At 46.2% G+C, this 12980-nt stretch overlaps 1 protein-coding gene across 1 annotated transcript in view; it reads left to right on the forward strand.

Moving 5' to 3' along the window:
- The window catches only part of LOC149327525 (uncharacterized), a 753829-nt gene that overhangs the window by 525321 nt on the left and 215528 nt on the right, over positions 1-12980 (forward strand). The gene's annotated exons all lie outside the window — the stretch shown is intronic.

The raw sequence follows: 12980 nt of genomic DNA on the forward strand, positions 1-12980 counted from the left end.
ACGACACGGTGCCCCGTCTTCCGTAATCACCGACAGAGGGACTGCGTTTACAGCACTGCTCATGCACGAGGTGTTCCAGCTGAGTCACACGACCCACCGCAAGACTACTGCATACCACCCTAAGTCAAACGGGCTCACGGAGCGCCTCAACAGAACCTTAGCGGACATGCTTGCAATGTACGTCGACGTACAGCGCAAGACCTGGGACGAGATCCTCCCATACGTGACGATTGCCTATAACACGGCGCTTCAGGAAACGACTCGCTTTACGCCGTTTCGCCTCGCCTACGGGCGTCACGTACAGACAATGCTCGACGCCATGCTTCCGTGCGCACCTGACGACCAGGAGCTCACGTCGGACGCCGAGGAGTTTACCCGGTACGCAGAGGAAGCCCGGCAACTGGCCCGTATGCACATCCGACGGCAGCAGGCCACGGATGCACAACGCTATAACCAACGGCATCGACACGTAGAGTACCACCCCGACGACAAAGTGTGGGTATGGACCCCAGTACGTCGCCCAGGCCGGTCGGAGAAGGTCCTGAGCCGCTACTTTGGACCGTACAAAGTGCTGCGCCGTATCACGGGTGTGACGTATGAAGTCCTCCCGGATGGCACTCTACCGAGTTCGCGCCGTCGACCTCAGCCTGAGGTCGTGCACGTACTGCGCATGAAGCCTTACTTTACACAGTAACGGGCGTCGCCTCTTCCGCGTTTTCTTTTTATTTGTACCTGCAGCCGTTGAGCGGCATGTGACCGTTTGTTCACTTGCTTACTTCCTCCCGTTCACTCAATGTGCGCCCACATTTTTGCTTTCTTTTTTGGGGGGTGAGGAGCAATAATGCCGCCAGGTGTCCCTGGGCGGCGCCGAAAGGTCGAAGAAAGGACGGACTCGCGAACTCTCAGAGCTGGGACTCTCCTTCTCTGCTGAAGGCCTGTGCCCTAGCCCTTCTGTTTCCTAATCTATTTGTGACAATATATATATATATATATATATATATATATATATATATATATATATATATATATATATAGTAAGAACGTAGACGAACGTTTGAAACGCTTGAAACAATTTATTGACGTTTCGACCGTGGAACGGCCTTCATCAGAATGTCTGGGTCGAAAGGCATAGCACAATATATGTAGGTAATAACAACGCACAGGATGACGGACCAAAAATATTCGATAAAAAAACATCAGGCGCATGGCACAAAACGATAAATGACTCACAGTGTCAATCACAAGACGATAAATGAACCACAATACACAACAGCTACTTTGCGAAATTTAGTCTATTTGCTGTGTCAGCTACATATAATGAGCATGGTAATGTACTTTGCTTATAATTAGTCCCTTGATGGCAGGTCACCATCTTGAACAGGGAGAATGAAGAAGGAAGAAGTTACACATGATCAACGAAACACATGGAGGCTATGAACAGCATAATCAGTAGAAAAAATACCTATTACTAAATCTAGAAAAGAAACTGATGACGAACCAGAATACACTGACCTAAAAGCGAAATATTTGGGCATTAGCCCAGTAGCACAAGGTGGGGGGCCCATGCGGGTCCGACATGGGCAATGAGGGCTGGTGGCTGCCCGCAGTAAACCCACAGGGGTCCCCCGTGGGTGCAGTGCTGGCACAAAACGCTGGGGCTGCCCACTTCGTGCCCGAATGGGACCCTCCTCGGCTAGGCATAGGCTTAAACACACTGGGCAGCCCACCTAGGTCCCACCGCAGATACATGCGGGCTAGGATGCGGGCTCTATTATGGTGAAGCGCGGGCAACCCCAAAAGGGGGCTGCCCGTACACCACCATGAGGGAGCCGCAGTATTTTTGTGTGGACAAAGAGCTAGTATTCCCGCCTTCAGCCGACATGGGTCCCGCGTAGGAAATACAGGGACTAAACTATGGGCTTCACAGTGGCGAAGCGTTTCAGGCATGCAGTTTGGGCTGTCTTAGCAACACCGGCGAAGGTCCCGCGTGGGCTGGGCATGGGCACATTTGCCATTCCGACGTCTTCACCGTGTATTCGAAATCGGGTATGTAAGGGGTAAGAATGGGCTGCGTGCAGTTCGTGTGCATAAAAGATGGGGCTACATGATGGTGAAGTGCGGGCACACCCAACAGGGGCGGCCCGTGCAGCGCCCTAACGGAACCAATTGGGCTGTAGGTGGGCTAACACCAGTATTCCCGCCTGTAGTCTAAATTGGTCCTGCATGGAAAATATATGGGCTAGGCATGGGCACAATTGCGATTCCAACATCTTCCCCGCCTGTATCGTACATATCTGGTAGAAAAGGCCTAAGCGTGAGCTGCGCACTAGCAAGACATACAGTGTGTGCGGGCAAACGGCTAGTATTATATCCGCCAGCAGCCTTCGTAAATGCTGCGCAGACTACTCTGGGCTTCACAGTGCAGAAACATCATGGGCCATTAGCGAGTTGCCGGGCAAAACCTATCGACAGTCACACGTACACTAGTTGTACATGGGAAGAGTTGACATTCTTGCATTTAGTCTGCCTGCATATCCTACATCAGAGGTAAAAGGGTTAAACGTGACCAAATAGCAAGACCTTGCACGTTTCACTGTGACGAAGAGCTGCTCTTTGAACGTTGTAATAACAAAAGAACCAGCTTCTGAGATTTGTTGGTGCTTCTTTTGCGTTTATCGCATTGTATTTTTTTCTGGTGTGCTGCGGTCGCCGCGGAGAAAGCTGCCAGGATAAGGTTTCTTGCTTGTCTCAACGCACTTCAATTACGCCAGCACTTCAAGCGCTTTCGTCGTCTCCATGCAACATGTGGCGCATGGAATTCATGACTAGTTGATGAACATAGCGAGCCTCCGGCGACTGCACCAGAGGCTGCAAAAGGTTTGTTACTGTCGCGTTAATTGCAGCAGCTTTCTTAATGTCCGCTAGCAGCAGTCTGTAGCGACGCATCTATCAAGACACAAAATTCTTGGTTTTTGTGCAGGCATTCTTTGCGCGCCTTTACGTCTAGTGATCGCACATTGATAACGCAACTTGGCCAAGCGCCATCGCGAGCTGCCCCACCCTTCACCCTATCAGGAAGAGATACTAATCAGAAATCACCGAGAACGTTTCTATCGACGAACAAGAAAAGGTTAGCTAGCGAAAAGGTACAGTGCTAGAGAGAACAAAATAAAAACAAACTCCTGTAGAAACGTCACACGAGTAACCTGTCTTTGCGCACTTTTTTTCTCAAGTTTTTTTCTTCTCTCACCACCGCCTTCCCTTTTTTCCTGGGTCCACTCTCAAAAAAAAAAAACCTGCTCAACCCTGGTTTTTCTGTCTGCCTTTGTTCCTTCCCCGAGGGCTCCTTTGTGTCTGTCGTGTCCCTCCCAGCCCCCTTCCCCGAAATGGCGCGGAGGCACGCACTCTACAGCCCACTACGGAACATTTTAAGCCGCCCTCCCGACCACACTCTCCGCGACGCTCTATGAAGTGGAGAGGGGGCTCCGATTCTACTTGTTCACTGTGTCCGGTCGCTCCACCCCCGCCTTTCCTGCCTTTATTTGGAACAGGTTTTTCTTTCCTGCGGTTGGGTTGAGTGTCAAGGGATGAAGGTAGCTGCGAAAACACGCTGGCAGGCGCTAGTCCTCGTTGAATTTGTGTTATACAGTTTTTTGTGCCTTTCCTCGTGTTGCTTGATCAATCCACGATCGAAGATGACATCGCCTTCCATGTCTACGTCTAGTGCAAGTATGGTGGAACCCTATCGTCATTGTCTCAGTGTTGAATAACTTCGCTCCGAAAGACTTGAGTGGTGAATAGTGACATTTACTGACATTTGAGCGGTGGAGGCCACGACGGAGAAGGCGGATTTTATGACGGCGACGTCGTGCTGCTAGGACGTAAGTACGCATTTGAAATCACTCTATTGTCTGAGTAATGCCGCCGTCTCAGTTATATGCTCGGCGTCAACAGAAACTTTCTAGTTGTTCAGTGTCTTTTTTGAACCAGCCAGTTCTAGATTGCACAGCGTAGAGAGACAAAATGCCGAAAAATTTTCTCTCTTACATACCGAAATTTCTTGTCCTTCATGGTAACAAGACTAAACTTAGTTTGTGGTGTGTATTCTTTCTTTACACAGGCATATGGTGCATACGTGCGAGCGCAATCAGCGACGAGCGTCCTGAGGGGGAGCGGCTCAAGGCCCTGAACAAACATCACGCATCGCATCGATGCTGCGGAATGTGCCGTAAATAAAGGAGGATGACCAAGCAAGCATTGGTATCGTCCGAGCAACCTGTTTACACACCAGCAATGTTACGACACACATTTGAAACACAATATTGATTCAAATACGAAAGGCGTGAGGTGCATTCACGATACTGAGCATTGCCAATCCTCAGGGCCAGGCGTCATGAGACGCCTGGCTTGTCCATGCCTTCTCTTTCGTCCTGTCTTCTTTTGCACGCATTATCTCTTTTTAAGTAATGTGACGTACACCTTCCGCTGCTCGAGATTCTCGGTAGCTTCTTTTCGTCTTTTTTTCTTTTTCTTATTTCTTAGCGATTACCAATCCACAATCACTTTACCGATAACGATCGTCGAATACAATCCCAATTATTGATTACCTAGGAACAATGCTTATCTAGCTTAAAGAGCACGGCATACTACGCCACTTTTACATATACACACCATTTGTTCCAGTACACTGAATCACCATAACACCCCTTTTCATTCCGTCCAATTTCTGACGCGTAATTTGCATATTAATATTTGTCTGGCTCCGCGGTGGATCAATGGCTACGGCTCTCGGCTGCTGACCCGGAAGACGCGGGTTTGATCCCGGCCGCGGCGGCCGAATTTCGATGAAGCCGAAATTCTAGAGGCCCGTGTACTGTGCGATGTCTTTGCACGTTAAAGAACCCCAGGTGGTCGAAATTTCCGAAGCCCTTCACTACAGCGTCCCTCATAGCCTGAGTCGCTTTGGGACGTTAAACCCCCATTCACCACACCAATATTTGTTTTTTTTTTCATTACTGTCAGACCAGAACACATCCCAAACACAGGTTACTAAGCCATACACCCGACCACGCGTTCAATGGGTGTCGCTCAAACACGCCTGAAGCAATTACCCTTCGTGGCCTACGGGAATAAAGAACAAACAAAAACCTTCGTGGTATACGCGTTACTTGCCCACCTGGCGCAGTGGGGCTATTTTCTTTTTCTATTTACAGGAATTTTGGGTTTTTTCCGAAGGGCGTAGCCGGGATTTCACCGGAACGAGCTCCTTACGCTGTCGTTTAATACCTGCGCCTGTCCAATACTAGACCTTTCCCGTAATGCATCACAGCTCGCGTTTCATGTTCAATGGGAAAAAAATAGCTCGCACCGAGGTGTCTCTAACAAGGAGAACAAATTGGGAGGGGGAGCCATCACCCAAGGAAAACCGGTTGAGATGCAAACGTGGACTGTTTTGCCTGTGGATGAATTCCAGAAGCTTTACCCTCATTTATCATTACATGCCGTTTTATGCCCTGAGGCATTCAACATCGCATTAGAAAAAAGTCCAGATTGGGCTAATTAGTGTATATTCATAATGATGGTTCAACAGCGCGAACACACCAAGTCCATGAAAGAGAGAGGACACACACACCAACGCTGAATTCAGCGCTGGTGTGTGTCCTGTCTCTTTCTTGGCCTATGTGTGTTTGCCTGTGGGCCGAACTTGGCCAAGCCCACGTGGGCCGGACTTGGGCTAGCCCATGTGGGCCGGACTTGGGCTAGCCCACGTTGGCCGGACTTGGGCTAGCCCGTGTGGGTCCCCGCTGAACTGCCGCCTAAGCCCCCCTGGAGGTCCCCTTTAAGAAGCCCATTACTGCCCCTATGGGTCCCACAAAGTACCGAGGAAAGCCCCCTGTATCGTTTTTATGCATGCAGACCATAGGGGTCCCCTGCTGGTCCTATGTAGCAAGCCCACTGGGCTGCCCCTGTGGGTCCCGCGCGATGCCGAGTTGCAAATCCCGCACATATCCCACATCGGGCCCCCATGGGCTGCCCGTGTGGGGCCCGCGAGGGCCCGCAATTCCGAGCCCCGTTTGTGCTACTGGGGTAGGAGGGTATGGAACTCAATTTTCCTGTGCTTTCATTTAAACCGGAAGACAATGTATTGAACTTATAGATAAAGTAAGACTCCATAATTTCCCGGTCATGATGAGTTCTAAAGCCTGATTCCAGAATGGTAGCAGAAATGTGATCAAATCAATGGCCGGTGAGTTGGACATGCCTTGATAGTGGTAAGTTCGGTAGGGCTTGAACGTGGGCTTTGTGGTTGTTGAAGCGTAATCTAAAGGGGGTTTCAGTCTGACCTATATATTGCAAATTACATACGGTACACTGCAGCAGGTAGATGACATTTGCAGTATCGCAGTTGAAATCACCGCGAATGCTTAAACGAAGGAGTGAACCGGTGCTATTGACGCTACAAGATGTGGTCATGTGCGGACATACTTTACAGCGACTCTTGTTACATGAATGGCAGCCTACGGGTTCAGGGGAATTGGTCTCTGACGACGTTAGTATATCGCGTAGGTTTTTTTGACCTTCTGTAAACTACTTTGGGTGGCTCTAAAAATATGTTCTTCAGGCGATCACTTTGCATAAGAATGTTATAGTGCTTATTTAGGATTGTTTAAATTTTTGGAGCAGATGCAGAATGAGTCAAGACAAGGTTGAGATTGGTATGAAAGTGCTGGACTGTTGGTTTATCTTTGGCAAGTAGACTCGTTCGGTGTAGTCTAACAGCCCGCTTAATGGCGTCATCTATCAGTTGCGGTGGGTAATTCTGCTTAGTCAGCGAGTTACGAAGTGTAGCACAGTTGCGTTCAAAATCAGATTGTTCCGAGCAGATCCGTTTGAAGCGGACCACTTGACCGTAGTAGATGCTGGTTTTAACGTGCTTCACATGGCTACAGTCAAAGTGCAGATACTGTTGGCGGTCAGTAGGTTTACGGTACACTGTTGTAGTTAAGCGATCTTCGTGAAGTGAGACTGTGACGTCAAGAAAATTTATTGTAGATCAAGAATACGTATGGGAAAATGATATCGAAGGATGCACGCTGTTGAAATCGCCGATACATGATAGGAGTTCGGCTTCGCCATGGGGCCAAATGAAAAAAATGTCATCGATGTAACACCTATAGCAAAATGGTACTAAAGACCGGCTTTCCAAAAATTTGTTTTTAAGAATGCCCATAAATATGTTTGCATAATTTGGGCCTATACGGGTACCCATTAAGTACCAGTACTCGTCTCGACATAATGTTTGCCTTCAAATTCAAAGTTATTTAACTGCAATATAAGTTTCAGTAAGGTGGCCAAAGTACAACTATCTACTGTTTTTTCTATGCTAGCTTCATTATAGGCAGTCACTACGGCCCGGATACCATCTTCATGCGGAATGTTCGTGTAGAGCGATGAGACGCGGAGCGTGACGAGCAATGATTACGGAATAATAGTCAGGTCCATGACGTCAGAAAGGAAGTGCGTTGTGTGTTTTATGTAAGACGAAAATGTGGGCGGAATATTATTAATGAGCGTGTCGACGTGCCGAGACAGATTTTCCGTGACACAGCTGACACCGGAAACAATGGGCCTACCTGGATTCTTCTCTTTATGAATTTAAGGTAACAAGTAGAATCTACCGGCTACCGGGCGGAGGGGGACAATTGAGCGAAACACGCTTTCTGTAATTTGGTTGTCCTTATAAAGGTCTAGCAAAGTGTCCTTAAGAATACCTTTGAACTGATATGTACGGTCATACTCTACAGGACGATAGAAAGATTCGTCTGTTAGCTGCCTATGTGCCTCTGCAACATAATCGCTTTTGTTCATTATTACCACAGCACCACCCTTGTCAGCCGGCTTAATGATGATGTCGCTTCGAGACGATAACTGCTCCATCGCTTTTGTCTCGCCAACTGAAAGGTTCTGATGAAAAGGGATCTGTTTCTTATACAGTTGTAGGGTATCTTTTTGTATAGCACTAATGTACAATTTTATACACTTGTCACGCAGTTTTGGAGGAACCCAGTATTTGTAAGATGGCAATGTATTGCGCGATGCGTTTGAATTAGGCTTATTATGAAAAAATTTCCGAAGGCGAAGGTTCCGGGCAATATTATCCAAATCTTTCATCAACTGAAACTCGCCAAAACCACCTGTGGCAGGACGAAAGCTGAGGCCCCGGGACAGCACCTTACTTTCTTCGAAGCTTAATTCATGATCTGAGATATTACTCATATTCGAAAAATCGAGAGGACTGCGTTTTTTTTAATCGCTAGTGCCGTCGGAAAAGAAGATGGACATTCTTTGTCAGTTGAATTATGAATGAATTCACGATCATTGCTAACTACGTCGGAAAGATAGCCTATCTTGTCTCGTAACAGCTTTTTTGTTTTAATGGCGCAAAGTTCATCTCGCTTTTTGGTTTTGTACTCTTCCAACACAAACGTTTCAGATGAGCTTAGTTTATAGCGAGAGCACAGTTGGCTTGCGGTATTACGTAACATATTCCCCGAAGATACATAGTGTTCTAAAACAACACGGGTAAGTTCAAGCGAAGCGGTCGCTAGTATCATATTCCATCGTGATATATTGTTTTCTGACATTTCAGATATAGCTGATTTTACAGTTATGCGAAGGTCTTTCGGGGCTATGGACGAGGCTAAGTAGGTGCTTAGGGTGGCAACATGCAACTCGTGGCGAATGCACTTATCGGCTATTTTTGTGAGCTTTACAAACCCGACAGAGTAGTGTGTAGGAGCACTGTTACCGGAAAATGACGTGGGTAGTCATTGCTGTCGCTCGGACCGGGAGGCTTTGAAGTTGGTGCTGCGGAGCTTGTATTCGTGACGCCCAGAGGCTGCGACAGATTTGCCAATTTTAGCAGGGCGACCATTTTGTCTGTGCGGTTGAGTCTTGGAGGCACTAGAGGAACTACCCGGGACTAAGGAAGGAGTGCGAATTGTATCAGCGCTCCTTCCGTTGCCATCCCGTTGAAAGAGCACAACTATCTGATATCAAATGATAGATGTAAACACGATACAGCTGCACGCGCATAGTGATTAGGTTGGAAACAATCTGCTCTTCGCTGTTTCTTTTGTTTTTTTCTGGGGTGCAAGAGTATATATATATATATATGCAGTTAGCATCCGGAATAAACATTTGGTGTCAGTTCAGCTCTGTGTTCGTCCCTTTCTTCCCTTGGTCCTGTGCCGTTGTGCTGCATCACTAGATATCTTAGCTCTGTTCTGATGCATTACGTCACTGTCAGTGCTATGCCGAGAAAAGCGCTCTTCGAATTCAAAAAGCCTATTTTAAAAAATTGCCGAAAGTCAAGTGAAACACCCTGTATAGATAATTATTTAAAACCTATATGCCATTCCTGACTTTGCACTTGACCTTTTTTAATGGCACGAATTCGATGGGTGATGGCGCACCGGTGGACGTTGCATAGAATTCGGCGCATTTCTCCCGAAGTGGCAATGCCGGAGCAGACCATGTCTTGCGCAGAATTTCGTGCAGTGGGCGTATAGTGCATGTAGAATTTTGAAACGAAAGAAAAGGTGGAAAACGCTGAAACAACTAATAATTTATTTTCAACGGAACATTTCGCGACAAACTCGATCCCTTCTTGAAGGGTGACTGAAATGGGAGCCAACAGCAGCAGGAAAAAATATGTCTGCGAATTCCATTAACGTACGCGGAGGGGACTCTCCCAGAGTCCTGTTCAAAGTCGCCTTTGTAAGCCGGATATTCCACGGCTCAACCTAGCTCCTTTTGACCAGATTACGCTTCAGGGCCTAATCTTTTATTCCCGAAGGCGATTCTGTGGTCAATGCGTTCACAGTGTTCGGCGAGGGTGTCGCCTTCCGAATTCATTGACCGGACGTCATTCTTTTGTTTCCTGATTCTCTGATCGAGGCTTTTTGTTTCGGCCATTAATGAAGCTGGACACATGGAGCATGGAGTAGTAAATTACATCCGTGTGTTTCTCTGCGGTGATCCGGTCTTTGGGTTGTGGTAGAAAGCGGCTGTTCGTTGAAACTGGTTTGTGAGACACGCAGTTACCATGTTTTCGGAAAAAAGAACAAAGATCACCCTGCTTCTCTAAGCCTGCGTCTTTTCTTTTTGTATTGTAAGACTCAAAATGCATGACCAACTGGCCGAGCAGTTTCTTTTGCCGCGGGAGACATTTCATTTTTGTCATTTCGAATTGCCATTGACAATTATTTGCTCCTTGCTTTCCTCGCCGGCAGCTCGTCCAGCTAGGCGGCCAAAGCTGCCAAAGGTTACCTCAATTTTTACCAAGGCTGTTATGGGCCTTCACGCCCAGCTCAAGTTCAGTAAAAAAGCCTTTATTTTGACAAGGCTTTACAGAGGGGCTACAGGTGATATATTTATTCCGTATCTTTTCTGCATCTACTTGCTATCCAAGCTACTATTGTCCAAAAAGCAATTTGCCAAATGACGTCTTCTTTTGGGGTTTGTATGTGCAGATGTAATGATTGAGCTAAGTTAGTAATTTACGCCGATGATACTAGCATATTCTTTTCTTCCGATGACAGCACTGAATTGTTTATGATATCCAACTCTGTACTCGCTAAGGTAGCTGCTTGGGCAGAGGAAAATGGCTTGGTAATCAGCATTCCTAAAACAAAAGCGATTGTTTTCCGTCCTAAGACACGAAAGTGTCCACCTAACTTAACGCTTAGTTTAAATAATACAGATAGAAATAGTGAGTGAATTTAAAACATTGGGAGTAATCTTCACAGAACATATATCCTGGGACAGACACATCGATTATATCTCAAGTAAGCTCGCCTCGATTAACGGCATTTTGTACAGACATAGAGATTTCCTCCCGAAAAAATATTTTGTTACTCCTATATAATTCTTTATTTGTCTCTCATTTACAATATTGTAGTCTGTTCTGGGGTACTACTACACTAACAAAAAAAAACTGAGTATATTACATCGAAGGGTTATTAGAATTATTACACGCTCTCAATACGATTGTGATATAAACTCTAATGCAAAGCCTTGAAATAATACGTTTTGAAAACATGTACAATTATTACCTGTGCCTTGGGCTTATCAGGGAAAAAAAGCTAAATGCAATAGTTTAATAAGGTTCGCCGAATTAGCCATGAAAGGTCCATCACGCTACCCCACAAGTAATCTCGAGTTTTGGAAAGTGCATTCCTTCCGGACTAATTGTGGATTTCAGACACTAAGATATCGAATTCCTAATATACTCAACACGTACCTAAAGAATAACATCTTGATCTCAGCCCACATGAACTGAAATCTGTATTCTTATAATGCACCGTTTTTGTCTATTTTTTGCTACCTTTGTATGTTCGGAATAATTTTTACTCATACTTAAGCTTTGCCTAATTCACTTGTCATGAATGCCTACTTTTGTGAATGCTTTCTTAAATATAAACTATCAACCAATGTCGGTTTTATGTTGCTCTATTAGATTTGTGCGCTCCTTTTTATCATTACATTGTTCTTTTCAGTGTATTTACAGTGTTCAATGCTTCCTTGTCAGATATTATTATCTAATCTAACTCCGACTTAGACAGTTGCATTCACCTTTTTTTCCGCATGAAAAGAACTCCGTTCAGTGTACACATCTTTCTTATCAATTTGTTTGCAAGTGTATGCTTTTGGTGTGTGCAAGTCATACATTTACTTTTTTTACCTTTTTTATTGTACGAGCGGTACATTCTATACTTTATCACATATCGCTCTCTTTCTTTCTCTTACTTTTTTTCTCTTTTCATTTTTTGAAGTAATATGTGTCTGGTTGTCGGCGTGTACTGCTGCTGCTTTGTAGGGGACGAGGACTTGTCAAGCAGCTATCGCAGCTTTTTGCCTCGCCTCCCCCATCTTTGATCGAAATAAATGGAATATATAAATGCCGTCAATGAAAAGGCGAAGACAGTTGTGAACGTTTTCCAGGCATACACCGGCAGGCGCCTGCGCGCAGCTTCTGACCGGTGGAGACGGTCGTAAAAAGCGCGTGGCTGAGGTGCTGGCTGGAATAGCATCTGGGCCTGCCCTCTATGCAGCCGCTCCTCCGAACCCGGCGCCCGCTCCAGCCGCGGACCTTTCCACGAGGCGGTCGATCCCTGATGAGACCCCAGAGGACTGATTAATCGCTTCCGCGCAGCTTACACATGAACACCTAGACCTGCGGCTCTTTCTTGTTCTTAATAAATGTTCAAACATTAAACTTGCTGGTTTGCTCATTTTCAGTGAACGTAACTATAAAATGTTGCATTTACAAACCCACTGCATCGAAAATGGTTGCCAAAAGGAAATATATTCATCACAGATGGACTTACCACAGCAACGCGCAGAATGCGTAATGAGCACAGTGCAACGGACGCATTTATGGGGCAACCTTGATCACATGCCGGCCAAGTCCCTGTTCATATTCCTTCTGCTTTTGAGACCCATTCTTTGCGTGAGGTTTCTTAAGCCCAGGGATGAGCAGTACCGACCTCGGAGCTTTTCGCAGCTCTGCGGGCCAGAGTGCGTATCAAACGAGGAGACTTTACAAAGTAAATGGAAGTTATTCCACTGCCCGACTTCAATGGGTGTTTTATTTATTTCTCAAAATTTCTATCAATAAGCCTTTGATTCCTTTACACTGCATTAAAAAGAATTCAAGCGAAAATCGAAATAAACACCACATTTTTGCAGCAGTAGGCGCCTCCACTTATTCGCAAAATTTAGTCTGCTAAATAACTTTAAGCTGGGACATGAGCCGATGTTTAAGATGTGTTCGTAAGGAACTGGAAAAGCTGTTGCGCAACTTATTGCCAGCAAGGCGACGAAGCTCAACAATAACGGTCAACAGAGACGCGGCACACCGGTTTGCTGTCCGTAACCATGGAAACACCTCTCAGATCCGGCGAAGATCTGCAACT

The sequence above is a fragment of the Amblyomma mixtum genome, chromosome 10 (genome assembly GCF_055824585.1).
Source record: "Amblyomma mixtum isolate Tamu chromosome 10, ASM5582458v1, whole genome shotgun sequence".
NCBI lineage: Eukaryota > Metazoa > Arthropoda > Arachnida > Ixodida > Ixodidae > Amblyomma > Amblyomma mixtum.